Genomic DNA, 20436 nt, shown 5'->3' on the forward strand with positions numbered 1-20436 from the left:
AGCTCCACCTCAGAAGAATTGCTGCTGTTACCTCCCAGATGTCTAATAAAGGCTAAATTACATATTTAGAAAATGCTCATAATTTTGCAAATAATAAACATTTTTTTTACTACAAATCACCCTGTAGTTATCAGCAGCAAAGCACCAATTAGACTAGTTAGGAGTTAGGGACCTGATAAACTGGTAACAGAGTCCCTTTAAGAGCTCTTCAAAAGTTTTTCCCACAATGGATGTTAAGCTTACTGGTCTATAATTACTTTGTATTGAACTTACTACTTATAGAAAACTCAATGACATTCATGGGGTCTCTGTCACCAATGAAAAACCCGATAGATTTTTAATTGCCTATAAAGAATTTAATTCATCATATACTTTAGTTATGTAAGCTTAAATAATAAACAAGTGAATAAACTAAAGCAACAAATAGCAAGGCACTGCTGAGATTTGAACTCAGGATCTCCTGTTTACTAGACAGGCGCTTTAACCAACTAAGCCACAGCACCAAAGCACTTTTCTTCTCACGGTGTCCTACCACACAGCTCAGTTCAGAGCAAAAGACTGATCTCATATTTTTGGCTAGCCCCTTAGGTGTAGTTGCCAGAAGTCTTAACAGTCAGGGTACATAAGTTGTGATGGCCGAGTGGTTAAGGCGTTGGATTTGAAATCCAATGGGGTCCCCCTGCACAGATTCAAGTCCTGTTCACAACGTTCTATTTTAAGAAGAGAACTTCCAGAAACATATTAAAGTTTGTCACCTATAGAAAGAGTTATTTTAATTCCATCCTCTTTATCACTGATTAATTACATTAATAATAGCGGTTCCAGCTGTTCCCCTGGCTTACAACTCTGAAAAGCGAGCAATATTTAGAGTATAAATCACTATAACTACAGCATCCCATTTGTCCAGACTTTTATTTTCCTCTTGATAAAAACAAATCAGGTTGGTTGGACAACTTCTGTCCTTAGTAAATCTCTGCTTGCTGTCAATTATAATACTATTTTCTGTCACATACTCCTGTATATAGTCCCTTAAATGGACTCTGTCACCAGTTTATCAATTCCCAATTTCCTAACTAGCCTAATAGGCGCTATGATGCTGATAACTACAGTGTGATTTGTTTTTTTTTTTTTAAAAACGTTTATTTGCAAAGTTATGAGCATTTATTTATATATACTAATGTAGCTCTAATAGCCAAATAGGAGATGACTCCTTTTTACTCTGGGCAGCTAATGTTTTCTGTATGACGCTGTCCAATCAGCATACAACTTCTCCCCCTTCCCTGTCCAGCAACACAGTGTGATCATATAGTACACTGCGTCCATTCCCGACTGTGTTTTCAACAGGTGATATCTTCGGTTCTGTCACAGCTAGAACTGTGATTTTGGTGTCATATGAAAGAGTAGAATCCAGTCTTTCAAATGCCACCAAATCTGCTTTTTTAGGTGGCCCACAGCCCGAGATATGGCTGTTTGAATTGATCCTCCTTCCCTGTAGCTTGAGTTTCACAATGTGTGTGAAGCAACTTCATGCTGATAGGACAGCATCAGATGCTGAGAGTCAGCTCCACCTCAGGAGAATTGCTGCTGTTACCTCCCAGATGTCTAATAAAGGCTAAATTACATATTTAGAAAATGCTCATAATTTTGCAAATAATAAACATTTTTTTTACTACAAATCACCCTGTAGTTATCAGCAGCAAAGCACCAATTAGACTAGTTAGGAGTTAGGGACCTGATAAACTGGTAACAGAGTCCCTTTAAGAGCTCTTCAAAAGTTTTTCCCACAATGGATGTTAAGCTTACTGGTCTATAATTACTTTGTATTGAACTTACTACTTATAGAAAACTCAATGACATTCATGGGGTCTCTGTCACCAATGAAAAACCCGATAGATTTTTAATTGCCTATAAAGAATTTAATTCATCATATACTTTAGTTATGTAAGCTTAAATAATAAACAAGTGAATAAACTAAAGCAACAAATAGCAAGGCACTGCTGAGATTTGAACTCAGGATCTCCTGTTTACTAGACAGGCGCTTTAACCAACTAAGCCACAGCACCAAAGCACTTTTCTTCTCACGGTGTCCTACCACACAGCTCAGTTCAGAGCAAAAGACTGATCTCATATTTTTGGCTAGCCCCTTAGGTGTAGTTGCCAGAAGTCTTAACAGTCAGGGTACATAAGTTGTGATGGCCGAGTGGTTAAGGCGTTGGATTTGAAATCCAATGGGGTCCCCCTGCACAGATTCAAGTCCTGTTCACAACGTTCTATTTTAAGAAGAGAACTTCCAGAAACATATTAAAGTTTGTCACCTATAGAAAGAGTTATTTTAATTCCATCCTCTTTATCACTGATTAATTACATTAATAATAGCGGTTCCAGCTGTTCCCCTGGCTTACAACTCTGAAAAGCGAGCAATATTTAGAGTATAAATCACTATAACTACAGCATCCCATTTGTCCAGACTTTTATTTTCCTCTTGATAAAAACAAATCAGGTTGGTTGGACAACTTCTGTCCTTAGTAAATCTCTGCTTGCTGTCAATTATAATACTATTTTCTGTCACATACTCCTGTATATAGTCCCTTAAATGGACTCTGTCACCAGTTTATCAATTCCCAATTTCCTAACTAGCCTAATAGGCGCTATGATGCTGATAACTACAGTGTGATTTGTTGTTTTTTTTAAAAAAACGTTTATTTGCAAAGTTATGAGCATTTATTTATATATACTAATGTAGCTCTAATAGCCAAATAGGAGATGACTCCTTTTTACTCTGGGCAGCTAATGTTTTCTGTATGACGCTGTCCAATCAGCATACAACTTCTCCCCCTTCCCTGTCCAGCAACACAGTGTGATCATATAGTACACTGCGTCCATTCCCGACTGTGTTTTCAACAGGTGATATCTTCGGTTCTGTCACAGCTAGAACTGTGATTTTGGTGTCATATGAAAGAGTAGAATCCAGTCTTTCAAATGCCACCAAATCTGCTTTTTTAGGTGGCCCACAGCCCGAGATATGGCTGTTTGAATTGATCCTCCTTCCCTGTAGCTTGAGTTTCACAATGTGTGTGAAGCAACTTCATGCTGATAGGACAGCATCAGATGCTGAGAGTCAGCTCCACCTCAGGAGAATTGCTGCTGTTACCTCCCAGATGTCTAATAAAGGCTAAATTACATATTTAGAAAATGCTCATAATTTTGCAAATAATAAACATTTTTTTTACTACAAATCACCCTGTAGTTATCAGCAGCAAAGCACCAATTAGACTAGTTAGGAGTTAGGGACCTGATAAACTGGTAACAGAGTCCCTTTAAGAGCTCTTCAAAAGTTTTTCCCACAATGGATGTTAAGCTTACTGGTCTATAATTACTTTGTATTGAACTTACTACTTATAGAAAACTCAATGACATTCATGGGGTCTCTGTCACCAATGAAAAACCCGATAGATTTTTAATTGCCTATAAAGAATTTAATTCATCATATACTTTAGTTATGTAAGCTTAAATAATAAACAAGTGAATAAACTAAAGCAACAAATAGCAAGGCACTGCTGAGATTTGAACTCAGGATCTCCTGTTTACTAGACAGGCGCTTTAACCAACTAAGCCACAGCACCAAAGCACTTTTCTTCTCACGGTGTCCTACCACACAGCTCAGTTCAGAGCAAAAGACTGATCTCATATTTTTGGCTAGCCCCTTAGGTGTAGTTGCCAGAAGTCTTAACAGTCAGGGTACATAAGTTGTGATGGCCGAGTGGTTAAGGCGTTGGATTTGAAATCCAATGGGGTCCCCCTGCACAGATTCAAGTCCTGTTCACAACGTTCTATTTTAAGAAGAGAACTTCCAGAAACATATTAAAGTTTGTCACCTATAGAAAGAGTTATTTTAATTCCATCCTCTTTATCACTGATTAATTACATTAATAATAGCGGTTCCAGCTGTTCCCCTGGCTTACAACTCTGAAAAGCGAGCAATATTTAGAGTATAAATCACTATAACTACAGCATCCCATTTGTCCAGACTTTTATTTTCCTCTTGATAAAAACAAATCAGGTTGGTTGGACAACTTCTGTCCTTAGTAAATCTCTGCTTGCTGTCAATTATAATACTATTTTCTGTCACATACTCCTGTATATAGTCCCTTAAATGGACTCTGTCACCAGTTTATCAATTCCCAATTTCCTAACTAGCCTAATAGGCGCTATGATGCTGATAACTACAGTGTGATTTGTTTTTGTTTTTTTAAAAACGTTTATTTGCAAAGTTATGAGCATTTATTTATATATACTAATGTAGCTCTAATAGCCAAATAGGAGATGACTCCTTTTTACTCTGGGCAGCTAATGTTTTCTGTATGACGCTGTCCAATCAGCATACAACTTCTCCCCCTTCCCTGTCCAGCAACACAGTGTGATCATATAGTACACTGCGTCCATTCCCGACTGTGTTTTCAACAGGTGATATCTTCGGTTCTGTCACAGCTAGAACTGTGATTTTGGTGTCATATGAAAGAGTAGAATCCAGTCTTTCAAATGCCACCAAATCTGCTTTTTTAGGTGGCCCACAGCCCGAGATATGGCTGTTTGAATTGATCCTCCTTCCCTGTAGCTTGAGTTTCACAATGTGTGTGAAGCAACTTCATGCTGATAGGACAGCATCAGATGCTGAGAGTCAGCTCCACCTCAGGAGAATTGCTGCTGTTACCTCCCAGATGTCTAATAAAGGCTAAATTACATATTTAGAAAATGCTCATAATTTTGCAAATAATAAACATTTTTTTTACTACAAATCACCCTGTAGTTATCAGCAGCAAAGCACCAATTAGACTAGTTAGGAGTTAGGGACCTGATAAACTGGTAACAGAGTCCCTTTAAGAGCTCTTCAAAAGTTTTTCCCACAATGGATGTTAAGCTTACTGGTCTATAATTACTTTGTATTGAACTTACTACTTATAGAAAACTCAATGACATTCATGGGGTCTCTGTCACCAATGAAAAACCCGATAGATTTTTAATTGCCTATAAAGAATTTAATTCATCATATACTTTAGTTATGTAAGCTTAAATAATAAACAAGTGAATAAACTAAAGCAACAAATAGCAAGGCACTGCTGAGATTTGAACTCAGGATCTCCTGTTTACTAGACAGGCGCTTTAACCAACTAAGCCACAGCACCAAAGCACTTTTCTTCTCACGGTGTCCTACCACACAGCTCAGTTCAGAGCAAAAGACTGATCTCATATTTTTGGCTAGCCCCTTAGGTGTAGTTGCCAGAAGTCTTAACAGTCAGGGTACATAAGTTGTGATGGCCGAGTGGTTAAGGCGTTGGATTTGAAATCCAATGGGGTCCCCCTGCACAGATTCAAGTCCTGTTCACAACGTTCTATTTTAAGAAGAGAACTTCCAGAAACATATTAAAGTTTGTCACCTATAGAAAGAGTTATTTTAATTCCATCCTCTTTATCACTGATTAATTACATTAATAATAGCGGTTCCAGCTGTTCCCCTGGCTTACAACTCTGAAAAGCGAGCAATATTTAGAGTATAAATCACTATAACTACAGCATCCCATTTGTCCAGACTTTTATTTTCCTCTTGATAAAAACAAATCAGGTTGTTTGGACAACTTCTGTCCTTAGTAAATCTCTGCTTGCTGTCAATTATAATACTATTTTCTGTCACATACTCCTGTATATAGTCCCTTAAATGGACTCTGTCACCAGTTTATCAATTCCCAATTTCCTAACTAGCCTAATAGGCGCTATGATGCTGATAACTACAGTGTGATTTGTTGTTTTTTTTAAAAAAACGTTTATTTGCAAAGTTATGAGCATTTATTTATATATACTAATGTAGCTCTAATAGCCAAATAGGAGATGACTCCTTTTTACTCTGGGCAGCTAATGTTTTCTGTATGACGCTGTCCAATCAGCATACAACTTCTCCCCCTTCCCTGTCCAGCAACACAGTGTGATCATATAGTACACTGCGTCCATTCCCGACTGTGTTTTCAACAGGTGATATCTTCGGTTCTGTCACAGCTAGAACTGTGATTTTGGTGTCATATGAAAGAGTAGAATCCAGTCTTTCAAATGCCACCAAATCTGCTTTTTTAGGTGGCCCACAGCCCGAGATATGGCTGTTTGAATTGATCCTCCTTCCCTGTAGCTTGAGTTTCACAATGTGTGTGAAGCAACTTCATGCTGATAGGACAGCATCAGATGCTGAGAGTCAGCTCCACCTCAGGAGAATTGCTGCTGTTACCTCCCAGATGTCTAATAAAGGCTAAATTACATATTTAGAAAATGCTCATAATTTTGCAAATAATAAACATTTTTTTTACTACAAATCACCCTGTAGTTATCAGCAGCAAAGCACCAATTAGACTAGTTAGGAGTTAGGGACCTGATAAACTGGTAACAGAGTCCCTTTAAGAGCTCTTCAAAAGTTTTTCCCACAATGGATGTTAAGCTTACTGGTCTATAATTACTTTGTATTGAACTTACTACTTATAGAAAACTCAATGACATTCATGGGGTCTCTGTCACCAATGAAAAACCCGATAGATTTTTAATTGCCTATAAAGAATTTAATTCATCATATACTTTAGTTATGTAAGCTTAAATAATAAACAAGTGAATAAACTAAAGCAACAAATAGCAAGGCACTGCTGAGATTTGAACTCAGGATCTCCTGTTTACTAGACAGGCGCTTTAACCAACTAAGCCACAGCACCAAAGCACTTTTCTTCTCACGGTGTCCTACCACACAGCTCAGTTCAGAGCAAAAGACTGATCTCATATTTTTGGCTAGCCCCTTAGGTGTAGTTGCCAGAAGTCTTAACAGTCAGGGTACATAAGTTGTGATGGCCGAGTGGTTAAGGCGTTGGATTTGAAATCCAATGGGGTCCCCCTGCACAGATTCAAGTCCTGTTCACAACGTTCTATTTTAAGAAGAGAACTTCCAGAAACATATTAAAGTTTGTCACCTATAGAAAGAGTTATTTTAATTCCATCCTCTTTATCACTGATTAATTACATTAATAATAGCGGTTCCAGCTGTTCCCCTGGCTTACAACTCTGAAAAGCGAGCAATATTTAGAGTATAAATCACTATAACTACAGCATCCCATTTGTCCAGACTTTTATTTTCCTCTTGATAAAAACAAATCAGGTTGTTTGGACAACTTCTGTCCTTAGTAAATCTCTGCTTGCTGTCAATTATAATACTATTTTCTGTCACATACTCCTGTATATAGTCCCTTAAATGGACTCTGTCACCAGTTTATCAATTCCCAATTTCCTAACTAGCCTAATAGGCGCTATGATGCTGATAACTACAGTGTGATTTGTTGTTTTTTTTAAAAAAACGTTTATTTGCAAAGTTATGAGCATTTATTTATATATACTAATGTAGCTCTAATAGCCAAATAGGAGATGACTCCTTTTTACTCTGGGCAGCTAATGTTTTCTGTATGACGCTGTCCAATCAGCATACAACTTCTCCCCCTTCCCTGTCCAGCAACACAGTGTGATCATATAGTACACTGCGTCCATTCCCGACTGTGTTTTCAACAGGTGATATCTTCGGTTCTGTCACAGCTAGAACTGTGATTTTGGTGTCATATGAAAGAGTAGAATCCAGTCTTTCAAATGCCACCAAATCTGCTTTTTTAGGTAGCCCACAGCCCGAGATATGGCTGTTTGAATTGATCCTCCTTCCCTGTAGCTTGAGTTTCACAATGTGTGTGAAGCAACTTCATGCTGATAGGACAGCATCAGATGCTGAGAGTCAGCTCCACCTCAGGAGAATTGCTGCTGTTACCTCCCAGATGTCTAATAAAGGCTAAATTACATATTTAGAAAATGCTCATAATTTTGCAAATAATAAACATTTTTTTTACTACAAATCACCCTGTAGTTATCAGCAGCAAAGCACCAATTAGACTAGTTAGGAGTTAGGGACCTGATAAACTGGTAACAGAGTCCCTTTAAGAGCTCTTCAAAAGTTTTTCCCACAATGGATGTTAAGCTTACTGGTCTATAATTACTTTGTATTGAACTTACTACTTATAGAAAACTCAATGACATTCATGGGGTCTCTGTCACCAATGAAAAACCCGATAGATTTTTAATTGCCTATAAAGAATTTGATTCATCATAAACTTTAGTTATGTAAACTTAAATAATAAACAAGTGAATAAACTAAAGCAACAAATAGCAAGGCACTGCTGAGATTTGAACTCAGGATCTCCTGTTTACTAGACAGGCGCTTTAACCAACTAAGCCACAGCACCAAAGCACTTTTCTTCTCACGGTGTCCTACCACACAGCTCAGTTCAGAGCAAAAGACTGATTTCATATTTTAGGCTAGCCCCTTAGGTGTAGTTGCCAGAAGTCTTAACAGTCAGGGTACATAAGTTGTGATGGCCGAGTGGTTAAGGCGTTGGATTTGAAATCCAATGGTGTCTCCCTGCACAGGTTCAAGTCCTGTTCACAACGTTCTATTTTAAGAAGAGAACTTCCAGAAACATATTAAAGTTTGTCACCTATAGAAAGAGTTATTTTAATTCCATCCTCTTTATCACTGATTAATTACATTAATAATAGTGGTTCCAGCTGTGCCCCTGGCTTACAACTCTGAAAAGCGAGCAATATTTAGAGTATAAATCACTATAACTACAGCATCCCATTTGTCCAGACTTTTATTTTCCTCTTGATAAAAACAAATCAGGTTGGTTGGACAACTTCTGTCCTTAGTAAATCTCTGCTTGCTGTCAATTATAATACTATTTTCTGTCACATACTCCTGTATATAGTCCCTTAAATGGACTCTGTCACCAGTTTATCAATTCCCAATTTCCTAACTAGCCTAATAGGCGCTATGATGCTGATAACTACAGTATGATTTGTTTTGTTTTTTTTTTCAAAACGTTTATTTGCAAAGTTATGAGCATTTATTTATATATACTAATGTAGCTCTAATAGCCAAATAGGAGATGACTCCTATGAACTCAGGATCTCCTGTTTACTAGACAGGCGCTTTAACCAACTAAGCCACAGCACCAAAGCACTTTTCTTCTCACGGTGTCCTACCACTCAGCTCAGTTCAGAGCAAAAGACTGATTTCATATTTTAGGCTAGCCCCTTAGGTGTAGTTGCCAGAAGTCTTAACAGTCAGGGTACATAAGTTGTGATGGCCGAGTGGTTAAGGCGTTGGATTTGAAATCCAATGGTGTCTCCCTGCACAGGTTCAAGTCCTGTTCACAACGTTCTATTTTAAGAAGAGAACTTCCAGAAACATATTAAAGTTTGTCACCTATAGAAAGAGTTATTTTAATTCCATCCTCTTTATCACTGATTAATTACATTAATAATAGTGGTTCCAGCTGTGCCCCTGGCTTACAACTCTGAAAAGCGAGCAATATTTAGAGTATAAATCACTATAACTACAGCATCCCATTTGTCCAGACTTTTATTTTCCTCTTGATAAAAACAAATCAGGTTGGTTGGACAACTTCTGTCCTTAGTAAATCTCTGCTTGCTGTCAATTATAATACTATTTTCTGTCACATACTCCTGTATATAGTCCCTTAAATGGACTCTGTCACCAGTTTATCAATTCCCAATTTCCTAACTAGCCTAATAGGCGCTATGATGCTGATAAGTACAGTGTGATTTGTTTTTTTTTTTTTAAAAAAACGTTTATTTGCAAAGTTATGAGCATTTATTTATATATACTAATGTAGCTCTAATAGCCAAATAGGAGATGACTCCTTTTTACTCTGGGCAGCTAATGTTTTCTGTATGACGCTGTCCAATCAGCATACAACTTCTCCCCCTTCCCTGTCCAGCAACACAGTGTGATCATATAGTACACTGCGTCCATTCCCGACTGTGTTTTCAACAGGTGATATCTTCGGTTCTGTCACAGCTAGAACTGTGATTTTGGTGTCATATGAAAGAGTAGAATCCAGTCTTTCAAATGCCACCAAATCTGCTTTTTTAGGTGGCCCACAGCCCGAGATATGGCTGTTTGAATTGATCCTCCTTCCCTGTAGCTTGAGTTTCACAATGTGTGTGAAGCAACTTCATGCTGATAGGACAGCATCAGATGCTGAGAGTCAGCTCCACCTCAGGAGAATTGCTGCTGTTACCTCCCAGATGTCTAATAAAGGCTAAATTACATATTTAGAAAATGCTCATAATTTTGCAAATAATAAACATTTTTTTTACTACAAATCACCCTGTAGTTATCAGCAGCAAAGCACCAATTAGACTAGTTAGGAGTTAGGGACCTGATAAACTGGTAACAGAGTCCCTTTAAGAGCTCTTCAAAAGTTTTTCCCACAATGGATGTTAAGCTTACTGGTCTATAATTACTTTGTATTGAACTTACTACTTATAGAAAACTCAATGACATTCATGGGGTCTCTGTCACCAATGAAAAACCCGATAGATTTTTAATTGCCTATAAAGAATTTGATTCATCATAAACTTTAGTTATGTAAACTTAAATAATAAACAAGTGAATAAACTAAAGCAACAAATAGCAAGGCACTGCTGAGATTTGAACTCAGGATCTCCTGTTTACTAGACAGGCGCTTTAACCAACTAAGCCACAGCACCAAAGCACTTTTCTTCTCACGGTGTCCTACCACTCAGCTCAGTTCAGAGCAAAAGACTGATTTCATATTTTAGGCTAGCCCCTTAGGTGTAGTTGCCAGAAGTCTTAACAGTCAGGGTACATAAGTTGTGATGGCCGAGTGGTTAAGGCGTTGGATTTGAAATCCAATGGGGTCCCCCTGCACAGGTTCAAGTCCTGTTCACAACGTTCTATTTTAAGAAGAGAACTTCCAGAAACATATTAAAGTTTGTCACCTATAGAAAGAGTTATTTTAATTCCATCCTCTTTATCACTGATTAATTACATTAATAATAGTGGTTCCAGCTGTGCCCCTGGCTTACAACTCTGAAAAGCGAGCAATATTTAGAGTATAAATCACTATAACTACAGCATCCCATTTGTCCAGACTTTTATTTTCCTCTTGATAAAAACAAATCAGGTTGGTTGGACAACTTCTGTCCTTAGTAAATCTCTGCTTGCTGTCAATTATAATACTATTTTCTGTCACATACTCCTGTATATAGTCCCTTAAATGGACTCTGTCACCAGTTTATCAATTCCCAATTTCCTAACTAGCCTAATAGGCGCTATGATGCTGATAACTACAGTGTGATTTGTTTTTTTTTTTTTAAAAACGTTTATTTGCAAAGTTATGAGCATTTATTTATATATACTAATGTAGCTCTAATAGCCAAATAGGAGATGACTCCTTTTTACTCTGGGCAGCTAATGTTTTCTGTATGACGCTGTCCAATCAGCATACAACTTCTCCCCCTTCCCTGTCCAGCAACACAGTGTGATCATATAGTACACTGCGTCCATTCCCGACTGTGTTTTCAACAGGTGATATCTTCGGTTCTGTCACAGCTAGAACTGTGATTTTGGTGTCATATGAAAGAGTAGAATCCAGTCTTTCAAATGCCACCAAATCTGCTTTTTTAGGTGGCCCACAGCCCGAGATATGGCTGTTTGAATTGATCCTCCTTCCCTGTAGCTTGAGTTTCACAATGTGTGTGAAGCAACTTCATGCTGATAGGACAGCATCAGATGCTGAGAGTCAGCTCCACCTCAGGAGAATTGCTGCTTTTACCTCCCAGATGTCTAATAAAGACTAAATTACATATATAGAAAATGCTCATAATTTTGCAAATAATAAACATTTTTTTTTACTACAAATCACCCTGTAGTTATCAGCAGCAAAGCACCAATTAGACTAGTTAGGAGTTAGGGACCTGATAAACTGGTAACAGAGTCCCTTTAAGAGCTCTTCAAAAGTTTTTCCCACAATGGATGTTAAGCTTACTGGTCTATAATTACTTTGTATTGAACTTACTACTTATAGAAAACTCAATGACATTCATGGGGTCTCTGTCACCAATGAAAAACCCGATAGATTTTTAATTGCCTATAAAGAATTTGATTCATCATATACTTTAGTTATGTAAGCTTAAATAATAAACAAGTGAATAAACTAAAGCAACAAATAGCAAGGCACTGCTGAGATTTGAACTCAGGATCTCCTGTTTACTAGACAGGTGCTTTAACCAACTAAGCCACAGCACCAAAGCACTTTTCTTCTCACGGTGTCCTACCACACAGCTCAGTTCAGAGCAAAAGACTGATCTCATATTTTTGGCTAGCCCCTTAGGTGTAGTTGCCAGAAGTCTTAACAGTCAGGGTACATAAGTTGTGATGGCCGAGTGGTTAAGGCGTTGGATTTGAAATCCAATGAGGTCCCCCTGCACAGATTCAAGTCCTGTTCACAACGTTCTATTTTAAGAAGAGAACTTCCAGAAACATATTAAAGTTTGTCACCTATAGAAAGAGTTATTTTAATTCCATCCTCTTTATCACTGATTAATTACATTAATAATAGTGGTTCCAGCTGTGCCCCTGGCTTGCAACTCTGAAAAGCGAGCAATATTTAGAGTATAAATCACTATAACTACAGCATCCCATTTGTCCAGACTTTTATTTTCCTCTTGATAAAAACAAATCAGGTTGGTTGGACAACTTCTGTCCTTAGTAAATCTCTGCTTGCTGTCAATTATAATACTATTTTCTGTCACATACTCCTGTATATAGTCCCTTAAATGGACTCTGTCACCAGTTTATCAATTCCCAATTTCCTAACTAGCCTAATAGGCGCTATGATGCTGATAACTACAGTGTGATTTGTTTTTTTTTTTAAAAAAACGTTTATTTGCAAAGTTATGAGCATTTATTTATATATACTAATGTAGCTCTAATAGCCAAATAGGAGATGACTCCTTTTTACTCTGGGCAGCTAATGTTTTCTGTATGACGCTGTCCAATCAGCATACAACTTCTCCCCCTTCCCTGTCCAGCAACACAGTGTGATCATATAGTACACTGCGTCCATTCCCGACTGTGTTTTCAACAGGTGATATCTTCGGTTCTGTCACAGCTAGAACTGTGATTTTGGTGTCATATGAAAGAGTAGAATCCAGTCTTTCAAATGCCACCAAATCTGCTTTTTTAGGTGGCCCACAGCCCGAGATATGGCTGTTTGAATTGATCCTCCTTCCCTGTAGCTTGAGTTTCACAATGTGTGTGAAGCAACTTCATGCTGATAGGACAGCATCAGATGCTGAGAGTCAGCTCCACCTCAGGAGAATTGCTGCTGTTACCTCCCAGATGTCTAATAAAGGCTAAATTACATATTTAGAAAATGCTCATAATTTTGCAAATAATAAACATTTTTTTTACTACAAATCACCCTGTAGATATCAGCAGCAAAGCACCAATTAGACTAGTTAGGAGTTAGGGACCTGATAAACTGGTAACAGAGTCCCTTTAAGAGCTCTTCAAAAGTTTTTCCCACAATGGATGTTAAGCTTACTGGTCTATAATTACTTTGTATTGAACTTACTACTTATAGAAAACTCAATGACATTCATGGGGTCTCTGTCACCAATGAAAAACCCGATAGATTTTTAATTGCCTATAAAGAATTTGATTCATCATATACTTTAGTTATGTAAGCTTAAATAATAAACAAGTGAATAAACTAAAGCAACAAATAGCAAGGCACTGCTGAGATTTGAACTCAGGATCTCCTGTTTACTAGACAGGTGCTTTAACCAACTAAGCCACAGCACCAAAGCACTTTTCTTCTCACGGTGTCCTACCACACAGCTCAGTTCAGAGCAAAAGACTGATCTCATATTTTTGGCTAGCCCCTTAGGTGTAGTTGCCAGAAGTCTTAACAGTCAGGGTACATAAGTTGTGATGGCCGAGTGGTTAAGGCGTTGGATTTGAAATCCAATGAGGTCCCCCTGCACAGATTCAAGTCCTGTTCACAACGTTCTATTTTAAGAAGAGAACTTCCAGAAACATATTAAAGTTTGTCACCTATAGAAAGAGTTATTTTAATTCCATCCTCTTTATCACTGATTAATTACATTAATAATAGTGGTTCCAGCTGTGCCCCTGGCTTACAACTCTGAAAAGCGAGCAATATTTAGAGTATAAATCACTATAACTACAGCATCCCATTTGTCCAGACTTTTATTTTCCTCTTGATAAAAACAAATCAGGTTGGTTGGACAACTTCTGTCCTTAGTAAATCTCTGCTTGCTGTCAATTATAATACTATTTTCTGTCACATACTCCTGTATATAGTCCCTTAAATGGACTCTGTCACCAGTTTATCAATTCCCAATTTCCTAACTAGCCTAATAGGCGCTATGATGCTGATAACTACAGTGTGATTTGTTTTTTTTTTTTTTAAAACGTTTATTTGCAAAGTTATGAGCATTTATTTATATATACTAATGTAGCTCTAATAGCCAAATAGGAGATGACTCCTTTTTACTCTGGGCAGCTAATGTTTTCTGTATGACGCTGTCCAATCAGCATACAACTTCTCCCCCTTCCCTGTCCAGCAACACAGTGTGATCATATAGTACACTGCGTCCATTCCCGACTGTGTTTTCAACAGGTGATATCTTCGGTTCTGTCACAGCTAGAACTGTGATTTTGGTGTCATATGAAAGAGTAGAATCCAGTCTTTCAAATGCCACCAAATCTGCTTTTTTAGGTGGCCCACAGCCCGAGATATGGCTGTTTGAATTGATCCTCCTTCCCTGTAGCTTGAGTTTCACAATGTGTGTGAAGCAACTTCATGCTGATAGGACAGCATCAGATGCTGAGAGTCAGCTCCACCTCAGGAGAATTGCTGCTTTTACCTCCCAGATGTCTAATAAAGACTAAATTACATATATAGAAAATGCTCATAATTTTGCAAATAATAAACATTTTTTTTTACTACAAATCACCCTGTAGTTATCAGCAGCAAAGCACCAATTAGACTAGTTAGGAGTTAGGGACCTGATAAACTGGTAACAGAGTCCCTTTAAGAGCTCTTCAAAAGTTTTTCCCACAATGGATGTTAAGCTTACTGGTCTATAATTACTTTGTATTGAACTTACTACTTATAGAAAACTCAATGACATTCATGGGGTCTCTGTCACCAATGAAAAACCCGATAGATTTTTAATTGCCTATAAAGAATTTGATTCATCATATACTTTAGTTATGTAAGCTTAAATAATAAACAAGTGAATAAACTAAAGCAACAAATAGCAAGGCACTGCTGAGATTTGAACTCAGGATCTCCTGTTTACTAGACAGGTGCTTTAACCAACTAAGCCACAGCACCAAAGCACTTTTCTTCTCACGGTGTCCTACCACACAGCTCAGTTCAGAGCAAAAGACTGATCTCATATTTTTGGCTAGCCCCTTAGGTGTAGTTGCCAGAAGTCTTAACAGTCAGGGTACATAAGTTGTGATGGCCGAGTGGTTAAGGCGTTGGATTTGAAATCCAATGAGGTCCCCCTGCACAGATTCAAGTCCTGTTCACAACGTTCTATTTTAAGAAGAGAACTTCCAGAAACATATTAAAGTTTGTCACCTATAGAAAGAGTTATTTTAATTCCATCCTCTTTATCACTGATTAATTACATTAATAATAGTGGTTCCAGCTGTGCCCCTGGCTTGCAACTCTGAAAAGCGAGCAATATTTAGAGTATAAATCACTATAACTACAGCATCCCATTTGTCCAGACTTTTATTTTCCTCTTGATAAAAACAAATCAGGTTGGTTGGACAACTTCTGTCCTTAGTAAATCTCTGCTTGCTGTCAATTATAATACTATTTTCTGTCACATACTCCTGTATATAGTCCCTTAAATGGACTCTGTCACCAGTTTATCAATTCCCAATTTCCTAACTAGCCTAATAGGCGCTATGATGCTGATAACTACAGTGTGATTTGTTGTTTTTTTTAAAAAAACGTTTATTTGCAAAGTTATGAGCATTTATTTATATATACTAATGTAGCTCTAATAGCCAAATAGGAGATGACTCCTTTTTACTCTGGGCAGCTAATGTTTTCTGTATGACGCTGTCCAATCAGCATACAACTTCTCCCCCTTCCCTGTCCAGCAACACAGTGTGATCATATAGTACACTGCGTCCATTCCCGACTGTGTTTTCAACAGGTGATATCTTCGGTTCTGTCACAGCTAGAACTGTGATTTTGGTGTCATATGAAAGAGTAGAATCCAGTCTTTCAAATGCCACCAAATCTGCTTTTTTAGGTGGCCCACAGCCCGAGATATGGCTGTTTGAATTGATCCTCCTTCCCTGTAGCTTGAGTTTCACAATGTGTGTGAAGCAACTTCATGCTGATAGGACAGCATCAGATGCTGAGAGTCAGCTCCACCTCAGGAGAATTGCTGCTGTTACCTCCCAGATGTCTAATAAAGGCTAAATTACATATTTAGAAAATGCTCATAATTTTGCAAATAATAAACATTTTTTTTACTACAAATCACCCTGTAGATATCAGCAGCAAAGCACCAATTAGACTAGTTAGGAGTTAGGGACCTGATAAACTGGTAACAGAGTCCCTTTAAGAGCTCTTCAAAAGTTTTTCCCACAATGGATGTTAAGCTTACTGGTCTATAATTACTTTGTATTGAACTTACTACTTATAGAAAACTCAATGACATTCATGGGGTCTCTGTCACCAATGAAAAACCCGATAGATTTTTAATTGCCTATAAAGAATTTGATTCATCATATACTTTAGTTATGTAAGCTTAAATAATAAACAAGTGAATAAACTAAAGCAACAAATAGCAAGGCACTGCTGAGATTTGAACTCAGGATCTCCTGTTTACTAGACAGGTGCTTTAACCAACTAAGCCACAGCACCAAAGCACTTTTCTTCTCACGGTGTCCTACCACACAGCTCAGTTCAGAGCAAAAGACTGATCTCATATTTTTGGCTAGCCCCTTAGGTGTAGTTGCCAGAAGTCTTAACAGTCAGGGTACATAAGTTGTGATGGCCGAGTGGTTAAGGCGTTGGATTTGAAATCCAATGAGGTCCCCCTGCACAGATTCAAGTCCTGTTCACAACGTTCTATTTTAAGAAGAGAACTTCCAGAAACATATTAAAGTTTGTCACCTATAGAAAGAGTTATTTTAATTCCATCCTCTTTATCACTGATTAATTACATTAATAATAGTGGTTCCAGCTGTGCCCCTGGCTTACAACTCTGAAAAGCGAGCAATATTTAGAGTATAAATCACTATAACTACAGCATCCCATTTGTCCAGACTTTTATTTTCCTCTTGATAAAAACAAATCAGGTTGGTTGGACAACTTCTGTCCTTAGTAAATCTCTGCTTGCTGTCAATTATAATACTATTTTCTGTCACATACTCCTGTATATAGTCCCTTAAATGGACTCTGTCACCAGTTTATCAATTCCCAATTTCCTAACTAGCCTAATAGGCGCTATGATGCTGATAACTACAGTGTGATTTGTTGTTTTTTTTAAAAAAACGTTTATTTGCAAAGTTATGAGCATTTATTTATATATACTAATGTAGCTCTAATAGCCAAATAGGAGATGACTCCATTTTACTCTGGGCAGCTAATGTTTTCTGTATGACGCTGTCCAATCAGCATACAACTTCTCCCCCTTCCCTGTCCAGCAACACAGTGTGATCATATAGTACACTGCGTCCATTCCCGACTGTGTTTTCAACAGGTGATATCTTCGGTTCTGTCACAGCTAGAACTGTGATTTTGGTGTCATATGAAAGAGTAGAATCCAGTCTTTCAAATGCCACCAAATCTGCTTTTTTAGGTGGCCCACAGCCCGAGATATGGCTGTTTGAATTGATCCTCCTTCCCTGTAGCTTGAGTTTCACAATGTGTGTGAAGCAACTTCATGCTGATAGGACAGCATCAGATGCTGAGAGTCAGCTCCACCTCAGGAGAATTGCTGCTGTTACCTCCCAGATGTCTAATAAAGGCTAAATTACATATTTAGAAAATGCTCATAATTTTGCAAATAATAAACATTTTTTTTACTACAAATCACCCTGTAGATATCAGCAGCAAAGCACCAATTAGACTAGTTAGGAGTTAGGGACCTGATAAACTGGTAACAGAGTCCCTTTAAGAGCTCTTCAAAAGTTTTTCCCACAATGGATGTTAAGCTTACTGGTCTATAATTACTTTGTATTGAACTTACTACTTATAGAAAACTCAATGACATTCATGGGGTCTCTGTCACCAATGAAAAACCCGATAGATTTTTAATTGCCTATAAAGAATTTGATTCATCATATACTTTAGTTATGTAAGCTTAAATAATAAACAAGTGAATAAACTAAAGCAACAAATAGCAAGGCACTGCTGAGATTTGAACTCAGGATCTCCTGTTTACTAGACAGGTGCTTTAACCAACTAAGCCACAGCACCAAAGCACTTTTCTTCTCACGGTGTCCTACCACACAGCTCAGTTCAGAGCAAAAGACTGATCTCATATTTTTGGCTAGCCCCTTAGGTGTAGTTGCCAGAAGTCTTAACAGTCAGGGTACATAAGTTGTGATGGCCGAGTGGTTAAGGCGTTGGATTTGAAATCCAATGAGGTCCCCCTGCACAGATTCAAGTCCTGTTCACAACGTTCTATTTTAAGAAGAGAACTTCCAGAAACATATTAAAGTTTGTCACCTATAGAAAGAGTTATTTTAATTCCATCCTCTTTATCACTGATTAATTACATTAATAATAGTGGTTCCAGCTGTGCCCCTGGCTTACAACTCTGAAAAGCGAGCAATATTTAGAGTATAAATCACTATAACTACAGCATCCCATTTGTCCAGACTTTTATTTTCCTCTTGATAAAAACAAATCAGGTTGGTTGGACAACTTCTGTCCTTAGTAAATCTCTGCTTGCTGTCAATTATAATACTATTTTCTGTCACATACTCCTGTATATAGTCCCTTAAATGGACTCTGTCACCAGTTTATCAATTCCCAATTTCCTAACTAGCCTAATAGGCGCTATGATGCTGATAACTACAGTGTGATTTGTTGTTTTTTTTAAAAAAACGTTTATTTGCAAAGTTATGAGCATTTATTTATATATACTAATGTAGCTCTAATAGCCAAATAGGAGATGACTCCTTTTTACTCTGGGCAGCTAATGTTTTCTGTATGACGCTGTCCAATCAGCATACAACTTCTCCCCCTTCCCTGTCCAGCAACACAGTGTGATCATATAGTACACTGCGTCCATTCCCGACTGTGTTTTCAACAGGTGATATCTTCGGTTCTGTCACAGCTAGAACTGTGATTTTGGTGTCATATGAAAGAGTAGAATCCAGTCTTTCAAATGCCACCAAATCTGCTTTTTTAGGTGGCCCACAGCCCGAGATATGGCTGTTTGAATTGATCCTCCTTCCCTGTAGCTTGAGTTTCACAATGTGTGTGAAGCAACTTCATGCTGATAGGACAGCATCAGATGCTGAGAGTCAGCTCCACCTCAGGAGAATTGCTGCTGTTACCTCCCAGATGTCTAATAAAGGCTAAATTACATATTTAGAAAATGCTCATAATTTTGCAAATAATAAACATTTTTTTTACTACAAATCACCCTGTAGTTATCAGCAGCAAAGCACCAATTAGACTAGTTAGGAGTTAGGGACCTGATAAACTGGTAACAGAGTCCCTTTAAGAGCTCTTCAAAAGTTTTTCCCACAATGGATGTTAAGCTTACTGGTCTATAATTACTTTGTATTGAACTTACTACTTATAGAAAACTCAATGACATTCATGGGGTCTCTGTCACCAATGAAAAACCCGATAGATTTTTAATTGCCTATAAAGAATTTGATTCATCATAAACTTTAGTTATGTAAACTTAAATAATAAACAAGTGAATAAACTAAAGCAACAAATAGCAAGGCACTGCTGAGATTTGAACTCAGGATCTCCTGTTTACTAGACAGGCGCTTTAACCAACTAAGCCACAGCACCAAAGCACTTTTCTTCTCACGGTGTCCTACCACTCAGCTCAGTTCAGAGCAAAAGACTGATTTCATATTTTAGGCTAGCCCCTTAGGTGTAGTTGCCAGAAGTCTTAACAGTCAGGGTACATAAGTTGTGATGGCCGAGTGGTTAAGGCGTTGGATTTGAAATCCAATGGTGTCTCCCTGCACAGGTTCAAGTCCTGTTCACAACGTTCTATTTTAAGAAGAGAACTTCCAGAAACATATTAAAGTTTGTCACCTATAGAAAGAGTTATTTTAATTCCATCCTCTTTATCACTGATTAATTACATTAATAATAGTGGTTCCAGCTGTGCCCCTGGCTTACAACTCTGAAAAGCGAGCAATATTTAGAGTATAAATCACTATAACTACAGCATCCCATTTGTCCAGACTTTTATTTTCCTCTTGATAAAAACAAATCAGGT

General features: G+C 37.8%; 17 non-coding genes across 17 annotated transcripts; 4 read left to right on the forward strand and 13 right to left on the reverse strand.

The window, feature by feature from the left end:
* Positions 1-429: 429 nt before the first annotated feature.
* On the reverse strand, positions 430-503 carry TRNAT-AGU (transfer RNA threonine (anticodon AGU)). The gene has a single exon. It is a non-coding gene; the product is annotated as a tRNA-Thr (tRNA).
* A 1486-nt stretch (positions 504-1989) lies between these two features.
* On the reverse strand, positions 1990-2063 carry TRNAT-AGU (transfer RNA threonine (anticodon AGU)). The gene has a single exon. It is a non-coding gene; the product is annotated as a tRNA-Thr (tRNA).
* A 1486-nt stretch (positions 2064-3549) lies between these two features.
* On the reverse strand, positions 3550-3623 carry TRNAT-AGU (transfer RNA threonine (anticodon AGU)). The gene has a single exon. It is a non-coding gene; the product is annotated as a tRNA-Thr (tRNA).
* A 1486-nt stretch (positions 3624-5109) lies between these two features.
* Positions 5110-5183, reverse strand: TRNAT-AGU (transfer RNA threonine (anticodon AGU)). The gene has a single exon. It is a non-coding gene; the product is annotated as a tRNA-Thr (tRNA).
* Positions 5184-6669: 1486 nt separating this feature from the next.
* TRNAT-AGU (transfer RNA threonine (anticodon AGU)) lies at positions 6670-6743 on the reverse strand. The gene has a single exon. It is a non-coding gene; the product is annotated as a tRNA-Thr (tRNA).
* A 1486-nt stretch (positions 6744-8229) lies between these two features.
* On the reverse strand, positions 8230-8303 carry TRNAT-AGU (transfer RNA threonine (anticodon AGU)). The gene has a single exon. It is a non-coding gene; the product is annotated as a tRNA-Thr (tRNA).
* A 123-nt stretch (positions 8304-8426) lies between these two features.
* Positions 8427-8508, forward strand: TRNAS-UGA (transfer RNA serine (anticodon UGA)). The gene has a single exon. It is a non-coding gene; the product is annotated as a tRNA-Ser (tRNA).
* Positions 8509-9196: 688 nt separating this feature from the next.
* TRNAS-UGA (transfer RNA serine (anticodon UGA)) lies at positions 9197-9278 on the forward strand. The gene has a single exon. It is a non-coding gene; the product is annotated as a tRNA-Ser (tRNA).
* A 1283-nt stretch (positions 9279-10561) lies between these two features.
* Positions 10562-10635, reverse strand: TRNAT-AGU (transfer RNA threonine (anticodon AGU)). Its single transcript has one exon. It is a non-coding gene; the product is annotated as a tRNA-Thr (tRNA).
* A 123-nt stretch (positions 10636-10758) lies between these two features.
* On the forward strand, positions 10759-10840 carry TRNAS-UGA (transfer RNA serine (anticodon UGA)). Its single transcript has one exon. It is a non-coding gene; the product is annotated as a tRNA-Ser (tRNA).
* A 1282-nt stretch (positions 10841-12122) lies between these two features.
* TRNAT-AGU (transfer RNA threonine (anticodon AGU)) lies at positions 12123-12196 on the reverse strand. The gene has a single exon. It is a non-coding gene; the product is annotated as a tRNA-Thr (tRNA).
* A 1486-nt stretch (positions 12197-13682) lies between these two features.
* Positions 13683-13756, reverse strand: TRNAT-AGU (transfer RNA threonine (anticodon AGU)). The gene has a single exon. It is a non-coding gene; the product is annotated as a tRNA-Thr (tRNA).
* Positions 13757-15243: 1487 nt separating this feature from the next.
* TRNAT-AGU (transfer RNA threonine (anticodon AGU)) lies at positions 15244-15317 on the reverse strand. The gene has a single exon. It is a non-coding gene; the product is annotated as a tRNA-Thr (tRNA).
* Positions 15318-16803: 1486 nt separating this feature from the next.
* On the reverse strand, positions 16804-16877 carry TRNAT-AGU (transfer RNA threonine (anticodon AGU)). Its single transcript has one exon. It is a non-coding gene; the product is annotated as a tRNA-Thr (tRNA).
* Positions 16878-18363: 1486 nt separating this feature from the next.
* Positions 18364-18437, reverse strand: TRNAT-AGU (transfer RNA threonine (anticodon AGU)). Its single transcript has one exon. It is a non-coding gene; the product is annotated as a tRNA-Thr (tRNA).
* A 1486-nt stretch (positions 18438-19923) lies between these two features.
* On the reverse strand, positions 19924-19997 carry TRNAT-AGU (transfer RNA threonine (anticodon AGU)). Its single transcript has one exon. It is a non-coding gene; the product is annotated as a tRNA-Thr (tRNA).
* Positions 19998-20120: 123 nt separating this feature from the next.
* On the forward strand, positions 20121-20202 carry TRNAS-UGA (transfer RNA serine (anticodon UGA)). The gene has a single exon. It is a non-coding gene; the product is annotated as a tRNA-Ser (tRNA).
* The last annotated feature ends 234 nt before the right edge of the window (positions 20203-20436 follow it).

Source organism: Rhinoderma darwinii, chromosome 3 (genome assembly GCF_050947455.1).
Source record: "Rhinoderma darwinii isolate aRhiDar2 chromosome 3, aRhiDar2.hap1, whole genome shotgun sequence".
Classification (NCBI taxonomy): Eukaryota; Metazoa; Chordata; class Amphibia; order Anura; family Rhinodermatidae; genus Rhinoderma; species Rhinoderma darwinii.